The sequence below is a fragment of the Culex quinquefasciatus genome, chromosome 2 (genome assembly GCF_015732765.1).
Source record: "Culex quinquefasciatus strain JHB chromosome 2, VPISU_Cqui_1.0_pri_paternal, whole genome shotgun sequence".
NCBI lineage: Eukaryota > Metazoa > Arthropoda > Insecta > Diptera > Culicidae > Culex > Culex quinquefasciatus.
The window spans coordinates 183,969,008-183,985,211 of NC_051862.1; the positions used below are offsets into that span (position 1 = coordinate 183,969,008).

At 37.7% G+C, this 16,204-nt stretch overlaps 1 protein-coding gene across 2 annotated transcripts in view; it reads right to left on the reverse strand.

Moving 5' to 3' along the window:
* The window catches only part of LOC6040854 (ubiquitin-conjugating enzyme E2Q-like protein 1), a 174,194-nt gene that overhangs the window by 50,707 nt on the left and 107,283 nt on the right, over positions 1-16,204 (reverse strand). For both annotated transcript variants that reach the window (XM_038253340.1, XM_038253339.1), the window contains exon 3: positions 14,042-14,082. The gene's annotated coding sequence lies outside the window, so the exon portion shown is untranslated. The remainder of the gene's footprint in view (positions 1-14,041; positions 14,083-16,204) is intronic.

The window sequence follows — 16,204 nt, forward strand, 5'->3', positions numbered from 1 at the left end:
TTTATGCAAAGTTCCTTGTATATTGGTCATGTGTAGCATAACCACCTGCACATTTTTTTGCATAACTTTTAAAGTACCTACTAAACTAAACTTGCTGATTTCGAAAAGTTGTTGTTGTTTACATAATTAATGTGACTTTAACCTCAATATGATCTTTCGTCACTTGAATTTGAAAAAATATTTTTAGAAACCAAAGACGGATCGAATGAGGTCAAAATCCGATCAGTCCGGAGATAATCGATTGACAATACCACACAGACATTAAATTTTGTTCAGAACTTGATTCTGAAACATGACAATCTCAACAAGTTTTACCCTTGCAGCGCGTTGCATTTTAGGCTAGTCTCGCATTACCTTCTGATTCGCGATTAAAAGTTCCATAATTCCGGCAGAACGCTCTTCTTGCAGCCCAAAACGGGGACTTCGGTGTCGACGATAGTTTCCGGATTAGTACAATCCGGCACAGAAACGGTTCCTTCCGGTTCTACTTACACGACCACCTTGACATCCAAAGTAGAAACGTCCATGGCCTCAATTTCAACAACCGTTCTCGGTCGGGGAAACTCCGGCTCGGCTTCCTTTCCTAGCAGCACTTCTCAACATTGACTACCTCGACTTTTGCGTCAGTCCACCGGGACTTGATCGCTCACCAGGTCCAGCACCAGCTCCATCGTTTGGTCCGCATCGCCACGCAGCAGCAGCTGGGGGTTGGCAAAGATGTGCGACAGGGCGTACACTTGTTCCTGTGGCAGAAGATTCTGGTTTCGATTCATTAACTTACGGCACAGCACCCAGCAACCCGGCAGCGAAGCGTTCCGGTGCCGTTCAGCTTCCCACTGGGGTAAATTCGGGAGTTTTCTGACATTTTTGGGCAAAATCCGAGGAACGACCGAAAAAACAAAACTGCAAAACAGCAGAACTGTCGAATTTTGACAGTTAGCTGCTTCTAAAAATCGATGAGCCAAAATCGACGAACACGCTAAATCGAATTGGATGATATTAGGAGCGTTCTTTTATTACGTATCGCAGTTAGGGGAGGGGAGGGGGTATGCTGAAAATTATGTTACGTAACGCAAAATTTTCATATAAGTACTTATAAAAATTTGCAAAAAGACCCTTACAGTGGGTGTAGGGGGGATCGCTCATCTGTCACGATTTGTAACGAATTTAAAACCATTTCTGTTCTTTTTTTTTTCATTTTTATGCGAAAAAATAAATTGACAAGACAACATTTTTTCGATGGATTGACTATGGTCCCCTTGGAACGAGCTGTCAAGTAAAACCTTTTCTGTCAAAAGAGCCGCGAAGTAATTTTTCTCAAAATTGATTTAAGAATTCATTTTAAATCCTTTGTGGTCAAATAGCTAAAATTAAGCTTACATTTTAGATATTATTGTTAACAATGATAAAGCTTATTTTTCTCAGTAAAATGGCCCTTTATACGACCGTAAAGGATTTAAAATGGATTTTTAAATCAATTTTAAAAATAACTACGAGGCCCTTCTTGACAGAAAAGGTTTTACTTGACAGCTCGTTCCAAGGGGACCATAGTCAATCCATCGAAAAAATGTTGTCTTGTCAATTTATTTTTTCGCATAAAAATGAAAAAAAAGAACAGAAATGGTTTTAAATTCGTTACAAATCGTGACAGATGAGCGATCCCCCCTACACCCACTGTAAGGGTCTTTTTGCAAATTTTTATAAGTACTTATATGAAAATTTTGCGTTACGTAACATAAATTTTGCGTTACGTAAGAAAGGTCCTACTTGACAGCTCGTTCGAAGGGGACCATTGTTAATACATAGAAAAATGTTGTCTTGTCAATTTATTTTTTTGCATTGAAATGAAAAAAGTGATCAAAAAGTACATTAAATTTTAGAGCTTTAGGACCTTATTTGCACCAAAATTGGTCTCTTAATATTGTCCGATTCATTTCGAAATGGCATTTCAAAATGTGCCATAGACATTGTTGCCAGCGATTTTCTGCACAACAACAAAACGCAATAACAACTAAACGCGCAGTATGGGAATTGACAGCTGACAATGCTGACAGTGCGACGTAAATTTTTATGTTTTGCACACTTAGAACTCAATTGGGTGCTAAAGCCCTATGTAAATTTTTATGTACAACGGTAAAAAACACGATTAAAAACCATTTCTGATCACTTTTTTTTCATTTTAACGTAAAATAAAATTTTGACAAGACAACATTTTTTCGATGGATCAACTATGGTCCCCTTGGAACGAGCTGTCAAGTAGGAGCTTTTCTGTCAAGAAGGACCGCGAGGTTAATTTTTTAAAATTGATTTAAAAATCCATTTTAAACTCTTTGTGGTCGTACAAAGGGTCATTGTACTCAGAAAAATAAACTTTATCGCTGTAAACAATAATACCAGCAATCTAAGCTTCATTTTAGGATCCAATTCTCCCCTGTGCAAATAATAACTGCACACAAAATATTTGCAAACTGAAAATCATACCCCTTCCCCGTTCGAATAGATTGGTGCGTGTCTCGACTGAGCTTTGTTGCTTTCGATCACTTTAGATCAGTTTCAAAGTAGAGAGTGTGTCTTAGATAGTTTTTTTCTGTTGTAGTTTGAGGTGTGCACTTTGTAGGGGAGCTTTTTACAAGTTTCACGACTGTTGCAAAATCTCTTAAATCCGCAATACAACGGTAAAAAACTAGATTGAAAACCATTTATGCTTACTTTTTCATTTCAATGCAAATACAAGACAACATTTTACGATGGGTCAACTATGGCCCCCTTGGATCGAGCTTTCTACAAAGGATTACTGTACTCATAAAAATAAAGTTAATCATTGTGAAAAATAAAATCACATCACTAAATTGGGAACTAAACTAGGCTCAGCTCGTGATTCTGAGTAGATATGTATACGTGAAGGTATGTCTAGGAGGTCAAATTGAGAAGTTCATTTTTCGAATGATTTTATAGCCTTTCCTCAGTAAGATGAGGAAGACAAAAAAACGATTTCGTAGAGAATTGCTCTTTTACAAAGTAACTTCTTTAGTGGTCCTCTACTTGGTTTGGTCCAGCAAGCCCTTGAACATTTCCAGCAGACGGCATGTCATCCGTGTAGACCTCATTGGCAAGATTCGAGCCGATTCGCGTGTCTCGCGGTGCAATACGACGTATGCTTTGACGATGTATTTAGACCAATCCGGCCTGATGACCGGAATTTTGCGCTTGCACAGTGCGATGTACCGGCGGATCAGCTACATGTCCAGTGTTTTGATTCGTGATAGCGGCTGCTTTTCGTGGCAGCTCGTGATACTCAGCTTGTAACTCGTCTCACCATCCTCGGACTTGTCCAGACAGACGATCTGGTTTGCTTCCAGAAAAGTCTCACTCAGCAGTCCCGGAACCAAGCCCTTGCTGATGGAAGAGGCCGTTTTAAAATACAATCCAGAGACAAGCTGGGTGGAAAAGGTATAATCAGCCACTATCGGTCCCACCAAAATACTGCCGTTGTGAAATATCGTCTCGTAGTGAACCAATCTTTCGAAAAAACCACTCGACACGTGTCCACCGTCATCATGAGCTGCATCTCGTCGCAACAGGAAACGATTCATCGAACCGTGACGAACTTGCCGATGCTCTCCGCCTTTACCTTCCGGATCGAAACCGCCTTCGACACGCTTAATGCCTTGAAGTAAATTCAGTAACGCTTGTCCAGCTCGGTCGGAATCGTGTCCAACGCATCATGCGACTCGTTCGAATTCCGGGTCCGGGACGGACCTCGACGGATTGGTTCACCACCAGACAGTCTTCCGCAACGGCCGTCTCCTGGTGGAGACGATAATCGTGATGGAAATGGCTGCTATAGTGGCTGATTATACCTCCTCCGACCAGCATGTCTCTGGCTTGTTTTTCAAAACGTCCTTTTTCACCGGCTAGTTTCCCGAGGTCCACTTCCGGGTTCCTAGTTTGGGAGGCACTTTAGCAGGGGCTTTCGCTTGCCACAAACGATGACGGAACGATCAGACAATCGAAAACAAACATGGAATGAAAACATTTTGTGTTGACGTTTACACGCTTATCTGAAAAATATAGAGCAAAACATTCCATAAGGGAGCGTTCTTTTATTACGTAACGCAAAATTTGGGATTTTGACCCCCCTCCTCTTCGTAACAAATCGTAACAGATGAGCGATCCCCCCTACCCCCCCCCCCCTGTAACGCGTAACACAAGGTCTTTTTGCAAATTTTCATGAGTGCTTATATGAAAATTTCGCGTTACGTAACATAATTTTTCATCACACCCCCTCCCCAATTTTTGTAACATTTCGTAACAGACACCGACACCCCCTCCTCCCCCCTAACTGCGTTACGTAATAAAAGAACTTTCACCAATTCCAATCGTTCTGGAATAAACTGTAATGATTTTTTGATAAAAGTATTTTATTGGGTCCATTTACCGGGACCTCGTTAGGATCATAATAACAGTTTTCTTGATATAATGTTGCATTTAAAAAAATAGTTCTACCTACCCAAAAAATTTTGACTAGAACGCCTATATCGCCACAATCGCAATCGCAAGGAGAAGGATTTGACAAAAAAAACGTCGAGTGCGTTACGTAATAGAAAAATGCTCCCTTACTATTCCCCATTTGAGATTGATTAAAAAGTAGTCTTTTTTAGGGTAGCTGTATTTGTCGATCATCGACTGTCATCGACAATTTTTCAGTTGGATCCTAGGGGTCGGACAGAACGGTCAATACATTATCAATGCATTAAAATACTTTGTTAACAGATCGACATTTCGTCGATATATTAACGCGATCCCACCATGATCTTTAGAACCTTGGCGAGTTGAAATGTCATATCAAAATCAAAACAAAACAAATTTCTAGGTTCTTGGTCACGGTTTCACAAAGTCGTTCCTGAAAAATGCCGGAGAAATCGTGTCATCGACTTCCAAACCGTTGGAAACATCCGGGGAAGGTGGGGTCGATGCTGGGAATGTAACTTCCATATCCGCCGCAAAAGTGCAGTGTGGGATATGTAGGATTTTTGTTTGTTTTCGAACAGTGGCTTGAACAACGACAGTGTGATATCTAATCGGTTGCGAATCGAACCGCTCATTGGTGTGTGGTACGTCGGTCCCGGCCTAGATTTCCGGATGCTTAAACGGTCGATCTGGAGCAGCTAAAACGAATTCCGTTGAAAAGTCAGTCAATTACCCCCAAATCCTTTTGTGGTCTCTATTGCAAATCTTCGTCTTTGAGCGGGCTTGGCAAGAACCGGCTGTGACTGAATGATCCTATTATTAAAATTGCAAAAATTATCTAGGATAAATGCACTATCTTCGATAGACGAAATGCTCTAATCTTTCAATCTTAAGAAAATAAAAATCTTGGTGAGGATGGCTGGTGGGGAGGGGGGGGGGGGTTGTTTTGGGGTTTATTTTGATAAGTTTAATCGATAACGACATAAAATCACTGGAAATACAACACATATGCAATCAGCAGTCTCGTCTCACAAATTGCGGATTTCGCGGAATGATGCAAGCACTTCCAGGATTTTCACAGCAGCACAAAGTTGCTGATGTTCTTCTTCGGCTAGCACAGACCCTTTGTGAGTTTGTTGGACAACGGGGAAGCTGGTCGTTGGCTTTGCTGGAGGAAAGGACTGAAGACAACGGTAACAGCGGTTTCCTCCTGCAGCGCGTTTCCTCTTCGGGACACTTGTTGAGGTCGTAATTTCCATCGGAGAGATGGCACCTATCGAATCAGTAAACAAATTGTGAAGATTAAAGGCTTTTTCAGCAATCTACATAAATTATAAAACACAACTTACCTGTTGTTGAGTACGAGTCAAAAAAACACATGTTTTTGTTTATAAAAAAAATAAACTGTCACATTTAGCCGAGGTCAATACTACACGGTGGGAACGCCGGCTCAACTTTTCGTTAAAGTATTGACGAAAATATCAAAACCGCCGTCAATAGATTGACGAATTGTTAACACATTAATTCTGTCCAACCCCTAGGTTGGATCACCCTGTGCATCCGAATTTAAAAACCAAAACAAAACCAGAAAAAAAATTGAAAAAAAAGTGAGGTTACGTTATTCTTCTCAGTTAATTTAAAAGTTCATAAATTTTGATAGGTAAGTCCGATCACTTTTTTTTTAATCCACCCAAAAGGTCTTCTCATAAGCTTTCTAAAAATATATAACATGTGAGGGTTTCATGAAAAAACCACCCTTTTTACCATAATTTTAATTTAATATGAAACAGTTTTTTTAACATAACTTTTTAAATACATGAAAACACTGTATGAATTTAAATAGCAAGGTAGGGGACGTTAAGACGGATTAATTAAAACCTTTCCGGCCAAAATCGGTTGAGCCTGTGACGAGATATTCCAGTGACATTGATTTGGTACACATGTCTACATACAGCCAAACACACAGACATTTGCTCAGCTGGTGATTCTGAGTCGATATGTACAAATGAAGGTAGGTCTAGGAGGTCTAACTAAAAAGTTCATTTTCCGAGTGATTTTATAGCCTTTCCTCAGTAAAGTGAGGAAGGCAAAACAGGACTAATAAATTCCTAAAATATTGTTTTTAATTATTTCTCTGAGTTTTATCAAATTGGCTTGGTGGGAAGCATTCTTTGATGGCCCCTCTCGTGTAACACGCATCGCATTTCGGTTTCTGGCAACAGTTAAGAGTCCTAATGACAATTTTAAATATCATTAAACATAATTATCAACTCATCTTTACAGCTTCTTAGAACAAACGACTCTTGGAAAATGTCATTTTTGCAAAATAAGATATTCGGATCTAATCACCATTACTGCCCACCATTGAAAAAACCGCTAATATCCACTTTTGGCAAAAACGAGATATTAGCACCAGGTGGTAGAGGATGTTCCAACGAATCTTCTGGAACTTGAATTTAACTGAAATAGTGTTTAGACTTGGCTGCCGATGCGAAAAACCAAACGGCTAATATGCCACTCTTATGGGAAATTGCCTTGACGGAGATTTTGTGACAAACACTAAAACGCGTTTTTCTCGGAATACTTGATTTGGCATAATAGCCGAATTTTCAATCATGGGCAGATTAGTCGACATCTATTTCCACTTTTAGATAAGTTTTGTTTTCTTAAGAATATGACACTTTGTAAAAAATATCGCTTTTTTTGCAGGTGAATATTTCATGTGGGATAATATCTCAAGTATTTCAACTGGTGAAACATCGTCTGGGAAGGTAGCTACTGCTGGAACATTTTTTTGGGTAAGTACACAGCAAAAAATCCGATGGTAAAATCGCATGCACAACACTAATTTAACATTACACTTTGCATGTACAATTTTTGGAAACACAAAAAAGGTGCCACCGATGGGATTCAAACCCAATTATCCTCCTTTTTGGACTGAATATTATACTGACGATGAATAACGTCTTACTCGAAGGTGCTAAGGTACCATTTCGCAGAAAACAGTGCTTCAGATTTCAAACGCTAATATTTCGGTCCGGATGAATCTAAAATGCACATAAAAATTTGTCAGAATTTTCTATCAAACTTCCTACAATCGCACAAATTTTTGTCCAACATTGTTCCCTTCTCTCTGCTTTAACTGTTAAAACAATTCAGTTGGAATGCATACAATTTTAAAGCGAAGTTGGCTTTAAGCAAACACATTATTTAATATCTAGTTATATCAGTGCTTTTACTTTTTGTATATTCTAAAAGAAATGGCTCAATCCTAAGTCGTACAATTTATGCAAAATTAATTTACTCTGGCTTAAATAATTTCCCGATTTCTGCTTCTCCAAATTTGTTGACTGCAGATCGTGAAAAAGGTTTGATTCTGCTTACGAAAGCTCTGACTTAGTAGCTCTGCTGAAATTATTTTCAATCTTGTGCAATGTTCAAAAACAAATAATTAATTGAATAATTATTGAATTCCAACGATATAACTTATGGTAAAACGGGACCATATTGATACCACGACTAGCATTTTTGGAAGCACCTTTAACTTAAACACCGTAACTTAAACATGTTCTGTCTGTTGCAGACGCTAAATAGGTCGATAGCGAGCAACCTGTCGAGTTCAGACATTTATTTAAGTTGAACGAAAGTTGTCCAAGAACTGGCGTTCCGTCTAACCTTAAAGTAATATTTGCTAAAAAACCAACCCGGGTCCTTAGAGCGATCAAGCAGTTGGCCGCTAACTGATTGCCGCCCACAAAGTACCCTGAAAGTCATGAAAAAAATATTCGTTTGAATCAAATGTTTAATTAACGTTCTCTGAAATGGATGACATTTCAATACCTATCCTTCCACTTTCTCAGCCACAAATTACACATTTTTTTAAGCAATAATACACATTCTTTCGTAAAATTCAACATTTTTGCGGTAAATTTCATCATTTTTTTATGTAATTTTCATCATTATTTAAGGTAAGTTTCATCATTTTCTGATGAAAATTCATCATTTTCTAAGGTAAAATTTATCATTTTTTTTTTGCCACAATATCTGTCACCATTTCCTGATGAATGTAACCATAATTTTTTTTTCTGTGTATGGTTTTTCTCAAGATTATTATTTTAAAATATGTTCTGGGGTAGGCCACACAAAGTCCATGCACTATTTTGGAAAAAAAGTTTTTTCAATAGTGTTTTGAAAAAAAGATACATAAAATTTCTTAGCTTAAATTCCGGGGTGACTTTGAAAGTCATAGTTTTTTTTGGTTAAAATCATACTTAAGATGTTCAAACTTTATTTGTACGTTAAACGTACCATCACTGAAGTAGCTGTTATAGTTTACAACAAAAAAAAACAAATCAATGTTTATATTTAATTAACTAAGTCTATAAGATTTAAAAAAATACATATAAATTTTAGATTAAATTAAAAAAGTTGTTAAAAGATGGAATTTTTCGCTAAAAATGTTAAAACTGGTTTTGTTTATAAAATTATTGATTTATTGTATTTTACACTGAATTCGAAGCACGAATCAAAAGTTTGATTTTTCAACTGAAATTGCCTAAAAATTTGTTTTTAATTGTTTTTCAAAACCACATATTATTTATTATTCAAATTTTATTTACCCTCCTCCTAGTGGAAAATTGTCCAAAGAATCCGAAAATGCATTCCGTTTTTCGATTCAAAATCATGTTCATTGAGAAACTCATGACACTTTGAAAAGCTTAAAATAATGACTTTCATCAACATTTTAATATCTATAGTTGAGCTTCCGTGGCCGTGAGGTTACGGGTTTCGCCTTGTAAGCGGAAGGTGATGGGTTCGATTCCTGTCTGGCTCGGCAAAGTCAGATCCCTTCAAAGAGTAATTCTACTCACTGGGAATACTGACCGGTAGGGGATGGGTTTCGACTAGCGGCGTGCTGGGTTTCCAATCCAGAGGTCGTGAGTTCGATTCTCGTACCGGGATGATGAAGTTTTTAAAAAAAATAAAAAAATAAAACTTTTTAAACTTTTCAAAATTTTATGCAAAGTTCTTTTTGAGGTACTTTGAACACTTCCCTACCATGGTCAGTATGATTGTAAACAATTCCGTACGTATTTTAATTGTACTCTTCATTTTGCGGAAAAATCGCAAACATATCAAAGTCACCCCAGCTATCAAAGTCACCCCTTTTTACGGTATCAAACAAAGCGAAGTATGATATGCACTTTCACATTATTAGATTTTTATTTGGAAAAATAAAATTTCACAATATGCACTTTCACATTATTTGAGTTTTATTGAAACATTAAAATTTTCACAAAATACCGTATTTTTTCGAAAATACTCCAATTTAAAAATACGGTATTTTGTTAAAATGACAGTATTTAAAAAAATAAGCACTTAGAAAATAGTATTTTTGAACATTTTTGAGTGTTTATACTTTGAAACTAACAACATTTTGAAAAGAATAAATGAAAGCTTTGCAAATCAAACAACATATGAATGAGTTAAGTCGATTTTAGAAAAAAATTAAAAATGAGTTTTAGCCCATTTTCGCCGACAGAATTATTGAAATAACGATAATGATAGATCCCAAATAGTAGTTAATGCAATAAGTTGCAAAAGAAGATTTTTTTTAATACGAGTTGTACATAAAATAAATACGACGAGTGCTGCAAAAATCAAGTATTGCTTACAATTTATTTTGCAATTCCGAAAAAACGCAAACGTTTTAGGTTGGAATTTTATGTCAAACATACATGTGTTTAGTAATTTCACCGTTCAAAACAAAAGAATATTGAAAAATGTTTCTTTTCGATTCAAGTGTTGAAAAGTTCAACTTTTCAGTGCCCATTACAGTACTGAAAAGTAGAAGATAATAAGTATCTTTTTTTAAGCAAAACTGCAATCGAAAATAACTCTACAATTTATTTGAAAAAATGTACCGTTTTCAAGTTATAGCATCTGTTACTCATAAACTTTCATTTTTTTAGTTTTTTTTTTCATTCAAAAGTTACTTCTTTTAACCCTTTCAGGCCTGATGGGTCATATATGACCCATACCGAAATTCGGTTGTATAAAATCACACAGTGCTCAAAACATATAACATTGTTCAGCAAAGTTGTAATTTATGAGTTTCTCTACCTAGGAAAAAATGTTTGAGTGGTTGTTAATGGCCTTTTTGACGACCTAGAACATCCTGAAAACCTGAAATTTGCAAACTTCAGAAAATGTTGAAGATAATTCAGGTTTACAACGATTTTTCAAGGCAAATGAAGTTTAGTTATTACCAGTCACATACTCACGACCATTTGGGACAACTTCGATCCCTTTGGATCTCTTTTGGGATGATCTAGGTCCTCCAAAGTGTCCTGGAATACAGATCTTGGAGTCTACCGCCGTAACAACAGGATTCTACCAAATTTCCGATTATGGTTCATATTCAGTGATGTCCCTAAGACCCTTTGACGAACACGAGAAACCAATCCGCGGACGTGGAGATAAGTGAGATTGAGGGGAAACCTCGTATATTTTTGACCCATATATAGTTCGATACCGATCATATAGCCCAATTTTCAGCTCGAATTTTGCCTGAGACAGATCGTGGGGTGGGTCTCGTGGCGCAGGGGTAGCGGCTTCGGCTGCCGATCCCGATGATGCTATGAGACGCGGGTTCGATTCCCGCCTTATCCACTGAGCTTCTATCGGATGGTGAAGTAAAACGTCGGTCCCGGTTTCTCCTGTCTCGTCAGAGGCGCTGGAGCAGAAATCCCACGTTAGAGGAAGGCCATGCCCCGGGGGGCGTAGTGCCAATAGTTTAGTTTTTTTTAGATCGTTCGAGAGATTGAATGTGTTGGGTTTTGGGAGGTTTATGACTTGAACAAATTCAACTAACGCTGCAGTCAAAATCCTCCCTCGACCACCACTTACCCCTTTTGCCTCGACAAATGGGATTCAAGCCATCCTTTCGCTTACAAAGCGAAACCCGCCAGGAGCTGGCACCCTTTAGCATTACTAGACTCCAAGAACTGTATTCCAGGACACTTTGGAGGACCCAGATCATCCCAAAAGTGATCCACATAGCTCATAGTGTTTCCAATGGGTCCCAGGGACATCACTGAATATGAACCATAATTGGAAACTTGGTAGAATCGTGTTGTTGCGACGGTAGACTTCAAGATCTGTATTCCAGGACACTTTGGAGGACCCAGATCATCCCAAAAGTGATCCACATAGCTCATAGTGTTTCCAATGGGTCCCAGGGACATCACTGAATATGAACCATAATCGGAAACTTGGTAGAATCGTGTTGTTACGGCGGTAGACTCCAAGATCTGTATTCTAGGACACTTTGGAGGACCCAGAACATCCCAAAAGTGATCCACATAGCTCATAGTGTTGCCAAAGGGTCCCAGGGACATCACTGAATACGAACCATAATCGGAAACTTGGTAGAATCGTGTTGTTACGGCGGTAGACTCCAAGATCTGTATTCCAGGACACTTTGGAAGACCCAGACCATCCCAAAAGTGATCCACATAGCTCATAGTGTTGCCAAAGGGTCCCAGGGACATCACTGAATAGGAACCATAATCGGAAACTTGGTAGAATCGTGTTGTTACGGCGGTAGACTCCAAGATCTGTATTCCAGGACACTTTGGAGGACCCAGACCATCCCAAAAGTGATCCACATAGCTCATAGTGTTGCCAAAGGATCCCAGGGGCATCACTGAATATGAACCATGATCGGAAACTTGGTAGAATCGTGTTGTTACGGAGGTATACTTCAAGATCTGTATTCCAGGACACTTTGGAGGACCCAGTACATCCCAAAAGTGATCCACATAGCTCATAGTGTTGCCAAAGGGTCCCAGGGACATCACTGAATATGAACCATAATCGGAATCTTGGTAGAATCGTGTTGTTACGGCGGTAGACTCCAAGATCTAAATTCCAGGACACTTTGGAGGACCCAGAACGTCCAATAATTAAATGTAACTTTTTTTTGCCTGTTTCTGTTTACTCATGGAAAAAATGAACTACTGGTACCAAAATTGAAGATTAACACAGCTCAGAAAAATTCAGGCCTGAAAGGGTTAAGGTATATATTTTGAAAAGCTGATACATCATATAATTTTCTCACAAAAAATTTTGAAAATCGGGCAATTAGTTTCTGAGATACAGCCTCATAAAGAATTCTAATGAAATAGAATCCCATCAAATATTACAAAGAAAAGTCGATATATGAAATCTTGCAAAAATGCTATCAAATTATTAGAAAATCGGTATCTTTGAAGCTTTTTCATTCGGTTGCTTCCGTTAAAATACATGTATTAATAAAAACAAAACCACAGAAAATAAGGAATTGCCAAAAAACTGTGTTTTTCAATATGTTAAAAAAATATTGTTTTATTTTTATTTTTCGAAGAATAACATTTTCATAATGTTAATACCTGGATGTTTGTTTAAGGTCATCTTACCAAAATTTTATTTTTTTCTTGCTGAAGAAGGATTTTAAAACACTCAAAAGTTAACAAAAAAAAATTTTATTGGACATTTGAAACTTGAAAATTCAAATGTAAATTTATGACCTCTGCGAAAAAAAAAGCCTCAGAGGACAAAAGTTTTATTGTTCTAGATCAATACAACCTTATTTCATAAAATTTTAAGAACTTCGAAATTGTTTTGTTATTTAAGCTTTTCATCTGTAAAAGTAAATGTTAGGCAATAAAAAAATCAGATTCCCTGTGTTTAGCATCCCCAAACTCTGAACCAATCTAAAACTAACCAAAACACCATCCAGCCCTTCTGTGCTGCCCGCACGTCTTGCTCGCAACGTCCGACGGACTTCATCAAGCAAAATTGTTAGTGTGTGTGCGTTTCTACGTGCGTTTGCCCAGGTTAAACGAGTCTTCCGTTGCACTCCCGGGGGGATTGCTCCTGTGGACATCGTGCCCGTTTCGCACACGATAATTGTGTTTGGTCTTCTACGCACGGGCCAAAACGGACGAAGCTTTCTCGGAACCTCAGTCCGGCGGCACTGATAAAGGAACAACGGCCCGTCATTCCGGTGTGCCCGGGAATGCCCAATCATAAGAGCGGGGGTTGTGAGGGGTCCCACCGGAGAGGGTCCCGTGTGTTTCTCCGTTTGTTGTCACATCCGAGTGACGAATAATTGCTTTCTGTGTTCGAAAGGAGAAGCTTTGAGAAGTTGGCCGGGTAATGGGACATCTAAAATATTAAACTGGCAGAGACAGAGGACAGGGAAGGCCCCGGAACCGGAGAAAGCAATTTCCGTCTCATTGTGATAAATTGTACTTTGTCCGGAATCGACGGGGCTGCCAGTGATGACCAGCGAGCGAGTACGTTGACGCTAAGCTGCTAGATTATGGATGGAATCTGATCTATTAATGGTGTGTTTGTGTGTGTGTGTGGCTATAGGTACGTTTGAATGTGCGTAGCAGCGGAGCATTTCTGTTTGGTGAATGAAACGGAATGGAATGATTTGGTTTGGGAGCTGAATACAGTTTCCCAGGAAAAGGCCTAGCGTTTGTAGGAATATTTGAAAAGGGAATTCGTTTGAAGTACTCACCAAAAATGAGCTGATAAGGTTGTCAGGTAGATTGATCTTCGCTGCAAAAAAGGAAAAAAAAAGAATCACTACAGTAAGTTGAAGGAAAAACATTGAAATGACGATTTAGAGAAACATTGCTCTTCGATTTGCGTGAAATTTTGTCCTAGGAAGTAATTTTGGTCCCCGATCCCGAGGTCCGTTTTTTTATATCTCGTGATGGATGGGCGGTACGAATCTTGGTAACTACCAGTGTTGCAAATGAGTGATAAAAAGCTATCAATAGATTATCTCTGCACCAAAAATATCCGAGAGTATAGTGGCCGTCACTATAGCTTGTGAGACCTCTTCTTGTGTCTCGTGATTCCCAGCGATGTCGTTCTCTCTCTATCACTCTTTCCCTTTACCCCGACTATGCGCTCTCACCGCTGAGTCTCTCAATCTCTCCAAAAACTGCAATGAGAGAACGCGAGATGGCGATTAGGATCCGACCATGCATGACGTCCCGTCAAACTGCGTTTGCGAAATTGGTTTTGTGGCGGCTTTTGTGGTTAAACGCTGTTGCGGTAGCATGATCGTGGAAGCGGGAATGAGAGAGAAAAGGAAAATGTCAATCGCGAGTGGGCATGCACGAAAACGTGTTCGGCTATGTTCGGCGCTGAGAGTTTCAATGAAGAGAGAAGAGCAGTTGTATTTGAGGCATGAATATTCAGGCGGGATAATTGTAGTTGCTGAGAGCTGATATTTTGATATTTTAACAACCCTGGTAACTACCATCTGGTGTTCAGAAAGACCATTTTTTTGAAATTTTATTGAAACGATTTATCTTAAAAAACACTTTGTTTATAAAAAAATTATACCCCTACCGAAATTATTAAAAGTTTATGTGACTCTTTCAAAACTTTTTAATTTTTTTAAGTAAATTTAAATATAAAGAGGAAGAAAGAGAATCATACATTATTTTCATTTTCATTATGTTTGTGAAATTAGATAACAATTAAGATACCAAATTCAACAATTCTTTAATCTTTTGTTGCAAATGCTTATAAATATTTTCTAACTAGTGTTTTGGATCAATCTAGTTTAATAAATTCCCAACAAGAATTTTTGAACAAAACCGTCTGAAATATAACATGGAATACAGAAAGAAAGCTTCATCTAATGGATGTATTGCAATGTCTTGTACAGCGTAATTTCCAATAATTTTCCAAATTTGGCCTGCTAGATCAAGTGACTCGCTTCAAATTTGTCTAGCTGTTCAAAACTTTAGGCGCCCCTACTTTAACCGCTTCGGTTTTTGTTAATTTTTTGATACCTTTTAAAAAACAAAAAGTGCCAACTTTGAGGTAAAGAGTATGACGGACGTTTTGTTTTTGGTTAGGTTTGTTTTTTTTAAACAGTGTATTTTCACAGAAAAATATATGTGAATTTACTCGACACGGAAAAAATGAATCACATGTAAACTCAGTTGAAGTAAACTTGCGATTCGACGTAAACGGTTGAATCACACTTAAAATCATGTTTTTACGTATAATTTGTCGCAAATTTACATCGATTTGCATATAAATTTAAATGTTTAATGACGTGCAAAAGTCTTACATCATAAATGATGTACCATTCGAAAATATTTTTTAAGTGTTGGAAAACACAAAAACAGTTTTTTAAATTTTGAATTGATTCCGAAATGAAATAGTACCATTGAGTAATTCTCCTCCAAACCCGGAAATGTATTTAACTTATATTTTTATTTAGCTTAAACTTTGTGGGGCCTTTCCTTTCACCAAAGAAGCCATTTTGTGTCCTTATTCCACCCATAAAAATCTCCACATAATTTTGGCAGCTGTTCATACAAAAGTGGTACGCAAATGTTCGAAAATCTGTAACTTTTCAACGAAATTTTTGATTGATTTGGTGTCTTCGGCAAAGTTATTTATGAGGACTATTCAGAAAAAAAGGTATTCGGAAAAAAATTGGTGATATTTTAATTACCTTTTTTTTACAGAAAATCATTTTACTAAAATTTTCTGAACTTAAAAAAAAATATTCAGGAATAGACAATCATGGCACCTATTTTAAAAACTAAAAACCGGAATTTATCTTACAAAATTGAACTTTGAATGGTTGAAAAATTGTTAACTATTTTTCGATTGCAATTTCGAGTTTACATAAAAAATGAAATAATAA